This window comes from Protopterus annectens, chromosome 3.part0 (assembly GCF_019279795.1).
Source record: "Protopterus annectens isolate FY-2018-M chromosome 3.part0, PAN1.0, whole genome shotgun sequence".
NCBI classification, from domain to species: Eukaryota; Metazoa; Chordata; order Ceratodontiformes; family Protopteridae; genus Protopterus; species Protopterus annectens.
This window is the reverse complement of record NC_056731.1, coordinates 1257786778-1257795665: the sequence shown is the minus strand read 5'-3', so window position 1 is coordinate 1257795665 and position 8888 is coordinate 1257786778. Positions and strand designations below refer to the sequence as shown.

Sequence of the window (8888 nt, the reverse complement as noted above, 5' to 3'; positions counted from 1 at the left end):
CGATGACCTCCCCTGATCTAGATGTGAATCCCTTCATGATTAGGTGGGCTATATAAAATGTTTTCTAACCACTTTGGCCACGTGGTTGTCAAATGAGAGACTGCTATCAACTTGGGTCCCCAGGTCCCTAATTACTTCTTCTGTACTTAATGGGTTACCACCTATGTGGTAATTTGTGGGCACTTTGTTTTTGCCAAAGGGGATGACTATGCACTTTTTGGCGTTTAGCTTGAGGCCATGGCTCTGGCACCAGTTGTCTGTTTCTATGAGACCCTTTTGGAGGATGCTTGTGTCGGCTTAATATTCTCTTAAGAAAAAAAAATATCACATCTAAGCCTTAGAATATAGAGGTAATTCTTTGGGAGACCATAGCAGCCAACATTTTCTAAAATAAAATACTACAGGAGATTCAAGGTATACTAAGCACCTATGATTTTAGTGATGTCTTAAGTGTGAATGAGAATCCACAGTGCAAAAATGGGATTACATATACCTCACTGAGTGTAAAGAGTTAAATGAATCTTCTGGTTGAGTTCAACTCCCTGATTCTGAACCTCCTAATCACTGTTTTACAGAAAACCACTGCTAATGCAGTTGCTAAAAATGTGCTGACAGTGATGGATTTGATATTCACACATTTTCCTTCCTTCACTGTTCGTGCAACCATGTACTCCCTGCAAAAGCACTAACTTTTAAATGTTTTGATGGATTAATTCTCAAAAAGTTGATCTTAATGAGTCAATATCTCATTGAAATGGATCATGGAGCATCTTATTCAAACGCATCTATTTTAGAATATACTGTAAAGGGCTCAGTGGCATACAGTGATAAAGCTCCATTTATGGCCTAAACAATCTGAGTTTGATTAGTAGTTGAGGTGCTGAAAGAGCTGGGTAATGAGGGTTGGCGTGAGGACAAGTACTAGCTCACTCATCCTCGAAGGAGGGACTGATTTCAATGTGATGAGACCACAATAATATTTCAACATGTATATGTATATACTACATAACTAGTGCACTAGAATATCATGTACATACTGTGTAATTAGTGCACTGGAATATGATGTACATACAGCATAACTATTGCACTGGAATATCCTGTACATACTGCATAACTAGTGCACTGGAATATCATGTACATACAGCAAACTAGTGCACTAAAATATCATGTACATACTGCTTAACTAATTAATGGAATATCATGTACATACTGCGTAACTAATGCACTGGAATATTATGTACATACTGTGTAACTAGGGCACTGGAATATCATGTACATACAGCATAACTAGTGCACTGGAATATCATGTACATACAGCAAACTTGTACAGTAGAATATCATGTACATACAGCAAACTAGTGCACTAGAATATCATGTACATACTGCTTAACTAATTACTAGAATATCATGTACATACTGCGTAACTAGTGCACTGGAATATTATGTACATACTGTGTAACTAGGGCACTGGAATGTCATGTACATACAGCATAACTAGTGCACTGGCATATCACGTACATACAGCAAACTAGTACACTAGAATATCATGTACATATTGCTTAACTAGTTACTGGAATATCATGTACATAATGCATAACTAGTGCACTGGAATAGTATGTACATACTGTGTAATTAGTGCACTGGAATATCATCTACATACAGCGTAACTAGTGCACTGGAATATTATGTCTATACTGAGTAACTTGTCCACTGGAATATCATGTACATACAGTGTAACTAGTGCACTGGAATATCATGTACATACAGCATACTAGTACACTGGAATATCATGTACATACTTCGTAACTAGTGCACTGGAATATCATATACCTACAGTGTAACTAGTGCACTGGAATATCATGTACAGACAGCATAACTGGTGCACTGGAATATCATGCACATACAGCAAACTAGTGCACTAGAATATCATGTACATACTGCTTAACTAGTATACTGGAATATCATGTACATACTGCATAACTAGTGGACTGGAATATCACGTACATACAGTGAACTAGTGCACTAGAATATCATATACATACTGCATAACTAGTGCGCTATAATATTATGTAAGTACTGTGCAACTAGTGCACTGGGATATTATGTACATACTGTGTAACTAGTGCACTGGAATATTATGTACATACTGCATAACTAGTGCACTGGAATATTATGTACATATGCCGTGATGGTGCAGCAGTAGCATTGTTGCCTCACAGCAAGAGGTTCTCCCTTTCGATTCTCAGCTGGAGTGCGGGGAGTGCCTTCTGTGTAGAGTCTGCATGTCTTTCCCACAGTTGGGTGGCATTCAAAAGACATGCGTAAATGGGCGCGCCTTCGTTGAAGGTTGGACGTTGAGCTGGCACCTCGGCGTTCGTGAAAATTTACTGCCAATAATTAGAGGACTGGAGTTCCGCTGTGGCGACCCCTAACCGGGAAAAGCCAAAAGACAAACAACAAAAACAGTAAACTAGTGCACTAGAATATCATGTACATACTTCATAACTAGTGCACTGGACTATCATGTACATACTGTGTAACAAGTGCGCTATAATATTATGTATGTACTGTGTAACTAGTGCACTGGGATATTATGTACATACTGTGTAACTAGTGCACTGGAATATTATGTACATACTGCATAACTAGTGCACTGGAATATCATGTCCATACTGCAGAATTAGTGCACTGGAATACTATGTACATACTGCGTAACTAGTGCACTAGAATATCAGGTACATACTGCACAACTAGTGTACTGGAATATCATGTACATACTGCATAACTAGTGCACTGGAATATTATGTACATACTGTGTAACTAGTGCACTGGAATATGATGTACACACTGCATAACAGGTGTGCTGGAATGTTATGTACATACTGTGTAACTAGTCACTGGAATATCATGTACATATTGCGTAACTAGTAAACTGGGCCATCATGTAATACTCTTTTCGCGATGCACATGTCACTGTCAAGAATTTGCTCTAATATAATAGCACAAGAATTTGCTCTAGTATGAGATATGTTCATGTTAACTGCCAAATTCTGAAGATGGCACAAATGCAAAGTTGTCTCCTACTCTCTTTAAATCAACAAGCTGTATTATCAGTGCTGTTAATTTGCCCTTCTTTCAGCCAAGGTTGTGCCTGAAAATGGTCTGTGGTTCAGCCCCTCAACTTGTAAGTAAATTGATAACTATCCATTTATTTAATTATTTAATGTGTTTACTTGAAATGTGTTGATTGGGTAAATGGGCTACACCTGAGACATTTTCATACCCAACCTGGGTGCAATAGCACAGTTACAGACCCAGTTCACAAACAGCATGATTACAGAGTTGGTACACAAAGTAGTAACATAATCTGTAAAATACCATAGTTCAGCGAAACATTTGATGATATGAACAATATGATTATCTTGTGATCAGAACATCACAGCACTTAATATATTACCGTTGTTAAATAATCAGAGTATGGAATAACAATTTGTAATTGTAGTCAGATGAATGTATACATACAAAGAACTTAAATGCATATGATAACGGGTGTTATAGAAGACAGAGAAAGAAAAATGAGATAAAACATGGGTAGAGACAATAGGAGTAGAGTAATAGTTAAACTGGTCAAATCTATGTGAAAACCTCATAGTATTTATATATTTAAAATGATAAATTGGTTCTGTGGGATTTGTGCTGGAGAAAGCTCTACAAAGGCAGTAAGACAGAGATTTGTGACACTTTGGAATGCGCGGTTGAAAAAGGTATTAGCCATTGTTATATGTTTATTTGTAACTCTGTTTTAGGTGTGCAATAAGTTTTTTTAAATAATTTTACTCAGTTATATTTTGAATATCTTGCACTAGCAGATTCCAGTTTGAAGGGACAATTTTACTGAAACTCCAGTTGCCAAGTATAAGTTTGAAAGATTGGCTGGACCAGTGAGTTTGGTTTGCAGTTTGCAGCTCAATGAAGAACATTAGTGTTCATGTAGAAATTTAAAGGAATATGAAGAAAACAGTAATGTGGACCAGGCAGGGGCAGGCAGATAATTTGCCTTTGCAGTGTTCATTTAATGCCACTATTGTGCATTAATTAAATATGGTGCTGACGTACTGGCCAGACTTAGCTATCTTATAATAAACTAGGTCTGCATATGATAGACAATGACCAGACTCTTTTCTATAGGGCCTGTTTTAAGGGGATGGTGGTAGTTCACTCATTTATCTATCTGGTTATTACATTCCTCATTGTTCTAGTCTCACACTGACCAATACGTCTTTGATTAGCTTTATAAACCCCACTGCCAACACTAATTCCTTTTTCTAGGGTTGAGTCAGTAAAGCCTGATATGGTTGGAGAGTCAAGCCATATGTAAGCTGAGATTGAGGGGACAAAACCATAACAGATAGGGCAGATCCTAGTTGAAACAAAAACAAATGATGTCTGATTAAGTAAACAAAACAAAACATCTTATAGAATGGTGGCATTGCTATCAGATGCACTGTAGAGACAACAGTGCAACATGCACATTGATAAACTGACTGCAGAGCAATAAAGAATGACGATAACAGTGCCAAATCAAGAACAGTACTGTCTAGAGATTTTGCAGATGGACCATGCAGAAGCGTGTTTTGTAATTTTTTGCCAAAAGTAGTTAATAGCGACTTTGTGAAGTTGATTATTGCTTGATTTACTAGAACTGGATGTATGATTTTCTTATAAAATTTACAAAGTTATACAAGTACAGAAACAGATTTAAATTATTTTATTTTACATTTGATTTGATACTTGCTGCACACAATATAGCATACATGTCAAACTCAGGCCAGTGGGCCAAATTTGGCCCGCAGTATAATTATATTTGGCCCGCGAGAAAATACCAAATGTCTAGTAGAGCTGGCCCGCCGGTATACACTGTTAATACTACAAATCCCAGAATGCTCTGCTGGTGCATTGGTGTGTCAATCAGGACCTACAAATGCCCCCTCCTCTGTTGACATTCATTAGCGACCTTATGCTACCAGTCACATTGGGCCACCCCTCTCAAAAATGGCCAAACGAAAGGTTGAAAACAGAAGCTTTCTAGAAATGTGGGAAGCAGAATATCTGTTCACAAATGTAAAGGACAGACCTGTTTGTCTTGTGTGCAGAGCCAAAGTTGCTGTAACCAAAGAGTATAACATAAGAAGATACTATGAAACAAAACACCACGACAAGTACAAGGAACTAGACATAACGCAAAAGCGCCAGAAAGTAGAGGAGATGAAAAGAAGTTTAGTTTCATGACAGACTATGTTTACAAAAGCCATATCACAAAGTGAAGCTGCTATAAAGGCTAGTTTTATTGTGGCAGCAAAGATTGCAAAATTAGCTGGGCCCTTTAATGAGGGAGAGTTTGAAAAAAAGTGCATGATCAACGTTTGCGACGTCGTGTGCCCAGATAAAAGGCAAGCATTTTTAAATGTGAGCCTTAGCAGAAACACAGTAGCATGTGATCTTGCCACAAATCTACATGAACAGTTGATGGCAAAGGGAAAAGATTTCACTGCATTCTCCCTTGCTGTGGATGAGAGCAGCGACACATCTGATACTGCCCAGCTGTCACGCTTCATCCGTGGAGTGGACTCAAATCTGTGCGTTACAGAGGAACTTTTAGGATTAAAATCAATGCATGACACAACCACAGCAAAATAAATCTTTGAAGAGGTTTCCAAATGTGTAACTCAAATGAGGCTACCTTGGGATAAACTTGTGGGACTAACGACAGATGGATCGCCTGCAATGTGTGGTCAAAAGAGTGGATTGGTGGCCAGAATTTTGGAGAAGATGCAGAAAGAGAACTGTGCAGGTGAGCTAACTGTTTATCACTGCATCATACACCAAGATTCATTGTGTGGCAAAGCCCTGAAGATGGAACGTTATGAGCACCATAACACAAGTAGTTAACTGTATAAGAGCTAAAGGTTTGAATCACCGTCAGTTCAAGTCTTTTCTGGAGAAGTGTTGTTCGGAATACACAGACATGCCATATCACACAGAGGTGAGATGGCTAAGCAGAGGAAAAATCCTGCAGATGTTTCAAGCTGCATGAGGAAATGTGTCAGTTTCTAGAAAGCAAAGGGAAAGACACAGCAAAACTCTGGGATAAAGAGTTTCTGTCTGAGCTGGCATTTCTCTGTGACATCACAAGCCATCTCAATGTGCTGAATCTGCAGCGTCAGGGGTGGGGCCATGTCATCACAGGCATGTACACTGCAGTGAGGGCTTTTAAAACAAAACTGTGCCTGTGGAAGACTCAGATGCTGCAAGGAAACCTGGGCCATTTTCCTTGCTGCCAAACTATAAAAACACAGATCTCTACCATTGTGTTCCTAAGTGCACAGTTTGCTGAAAAACTCTGCATACTCAGCGCCGAGTTTACCTGGTGATTTGCTGACTTTGATGCCCAGAAATGTAGGTTTAAACTGCTTAGTAATCAGTTTGCAGTTGATGTGGAAAGTGCACCAACTAACCTCCAAATGGAGCTGATTGAACTCCAGTGTAATGACATGCTGAAGTCAAAGTATGATGTTGTGGGCACTGCACAGTTTCCACGTTACATCCCTGACACATTGCCTCATCTCCGTACCCAAGCTGCTCAAATGCTGTCTATGCTCGGCAGCACATATCTGTGTGAGCAACTATTCTCCTTGATGAAGATGAACAAAACATCACACAGGAGTTGTCTCACTGATGAACACCTTCCCTCAATCCTGAAGATTTCCTCAGCTCAGAGCCTGACCCCAAACATTGATGAACTAGCATCCAAGAAGAGATGCCACGTATCTGATGCACACTGGTCCAAGCCAGATACGTGAATGAATGTTATCTTTATGCACTTTTCCTTGCTATTCCAAGGCATGGACTTGAATAATTGGATTTTCATTGAAGGAAATTATTATTATTGTTAGCCTGTGAAAAAAAGGTTACCACTGACATTTAACTCAGAAGGCTACAAATAGAGAAAGAGACGTAAGATTTTTTGTTAAATTTTATTTAAGAAATAAATGCCACAGACATGTCTTGTATTTGACATTTGATTTCACGTGTTTATACTACAATACTATAGTATTAAGCTTTGCTTATTCCATATTCAATATTTAAGCAAAACTTAAGTTTGTTTCTGTATGAAAAGGTTAATCATTATATCTGATGAGAAAGAAAAAATGTCTTCAATTGTAAACATTTTTTCAATAAATATCAAAGTTGGCCGTCGACTTTGTTCAAGTTTTTAATTTTGACCCACTGTGTGTTTGAGTTTGACACCCCTGCAATATAGTAATTATTAAGAAAAATGAGTCTGGCAAGAATATGAAAGAAATTCATTGATATTACTTTGAAAGAAACAAATAGATCATGTTTTCGGTTGAGTATTGATGAGACAGTAAATACTGATTTATAATATGGGGCAATTTCTTCATCCTTTATCAAGAATAAACCCATTAAAGCATCAAATGTTTGAAACAAACTGGTCAGTTTTAAATCATTGAAAGTAAAAAGAAAAAACTTTAATAAAAGCAACACTAAAAAGTAGTTTGTAAGGGGTGAAAGCCCATCTGCATCACCCTTTGATCCACCATATAACCCTTACAGATGTATACTAAGTAGAACACACACCGGCTGTGATTGCCTATGAAAAAAGCAACTCAGGAGTTCCAAATCAGGGGAATGAAACTTAAGAAGTGAAACACATCTACTTTATCTTCAACCATGAGTAGGGATATGTCCTCAGTTACCAAAATGCTGAAATGCAGTTGCTTGCTCATGTTTGAGTAAAACAAGTGATTGCCCCAATCCACTGGGAATTATCTGGGTACTTGTCAACCACTGCCAAAGTTGTGTGATTGTGAAGTTAGCATGTACGTAATTTTGTATGAGTGTGGGGACTTGCCCTCCACATGAGGAGTACAAAGGGCTTGCTATGCCTGCAAAATACACTTGTTTCCAGCTGTTCTGATAGCTTTTATGTAATGGCAACTTTTGAACTTTTAGAAGTGGAAAGTTATTACATCTGATTTTTTAACTGTATTATACTGGCATTCTAAGTGTTGCCCACAGTGGTGCAGCAGTTAGCACTGTCGCCTCACAGCAAGAGGTTCTTCAGTTTGGTTGTTGGCTGGCACACCTTCTGTGCATAGTCTGCATGTCCTCCCTGCAGTCAAGTGAGTTTTAAAGATGTTCAGCTGGTGCATGTGTTTGTGTGTACGTGTTTCTTCTGTGAAGGTTGGGCACTGGGCTGGCAACATGACACAGTAAAAACCCCACTGACAATCAATCTGTTGACTGGTGATCCGCTATGGTAAGCCCTAATGGGAGAAGCTGAAAGACATTGCATACTGGCATTCTAAGCAATTTTTTAAATTTTAAACCATATGTGTGTCTGCATTTATCATTTTTTTGTACTGCTAGCAGCTATTTATCCAAACGTGTGTTTGGGTATATTTTGCTTGCATCATCATCATCATAATATGGTTTCCCTTTTTAAAGTGTGAGACATGCAAGCACGAGTACCAACAGCTAATAAAATGTGATTCAAATGGAAAGAATTGCTAAACTTACTGTTACACTTTACAAATATTTTACTGGAGCATGACTCCCTTTTCATGGGGGCCTGCACCCCCTGCATCCTGGCATTTTATATAATTTCAATGTAATTGTATTTCATAGTAAGGGGAATACATAATGTTACCACAAATTCAGGTTTTGTACATATATAGATGTATAGATGTGCATATATATATATATATATATATATATATATATATATATATATATATATATGTGTGTATATATGGTTTACTATTAAAAGGTCGAACGGCACTCCTTCGACTGCCGTATAGTCGACA

At 38.1% G+C, this 8888-nt stretch overlaps 1 pseudogene; it reads left to right on the top strand.

Moving 5' to 3' along the window:
• The first annotated feature begins 5052 nt into the window (after positions 1-5052).
• On the top strand, positions 5053-6860 carry LOC122797051 (annotated as a pseudogene).
• Positions 6861-8888: the final 2028 nt, after the last annotated feature.